Here is a 1,024-nt window from a genome sequence, read left to right as displayed (position 1 = left end):
TTTATATTTTTAAGTAGTTTGTAAAAGAAAAAATTTTAATTAACGAACCGGTTTTAAAAAATCAAAATAGCAGCGACTTTGAAATGGAGAGCCCCGTTTTCAATTTGAAGGAGGGTCACCTGAGCATTCTGTGTTAACAATTTCAGAGAGTTCCGTCAACGGAAAAAAATATTTATAAACATGTTTTAATGTTTTCCGTTATTTTGTGCTTCAGGAATATTCAATTATGGCATGTGTAGTTTATATAAAAATTAACTTCAGTAGTTATCGCCTCAAATTTCGTTTTAATTTCGATTCGCTGAAATTATTTCAAGTAAACAGTATTAAAAACTATTTCAAAACAACAAAAAAAACATGAACTGAACTTTTATTGACTATGGTAACATTTATTTCTTGTATATTTATTTTTTTGGGTAGTGGTTTGTTGGCTTTTCTGCAAAACACTCTTACTAAATAATATCGACGAAATATCGAAAAACAAAGAAACAAAAACAGTTTTGAAAAATAATGAAGCTTTACTTACTTTAGTAAAATAATCCGAAACAGCAAAATGGGATCTTAAAGAAGTAAATACGCAATTACTTTTGTTTTATAAAGCAAAGAATCGATATCAATATGAATAAGAAACAAAATGGCGCCCTTTTCAATCAGAACAGCTTCGTTTCAGTTTTATAGTATTGAACGGTGTAGTATTGCGCTGTCGGATTCAAGGTTGCACTATTGTAAAGAACGCGCAGAAAGGGTTGTAACCAACTGAATTCCTTCTAGTACACCGACAAAAAAATACTTAAACAGATATATAAATAAAAAAAAAATGTTATGTAAATGTTTTTAAAAAGACACGTAATCACGTGAGCAGATTTTGTTCCTTCTTTTGACACGATAACAAGTAAGGTTCTTATTTTTTATTATTTATCTATTTATCTATTTTCGAAAGAGTGCCACGTGCAAGTGGAGAAGGGTAGTTATGCAAAATTTGTGTCGAGAATTGTATAAAATTCCGACTTTTTTCTTTTGGCTTTCA

Source organism: Euprymna scolopes, chromosome 42 (genome assembly GCF_053919585.1).
Source record: "Euprymna scolopes isolate OS-2025 chromosome 42, ASM5391958v1, whole genome shotgun sequence".
Taxonomy (NCBI): Eukaryota; Metazoa; Mollusca; class Cephalopoda; order Sepiida; family Sepiolidae; genus Euprymna; species Euprymna scolopes.
Note: the sequence above shows the minus strand (reverse complement) of the source record.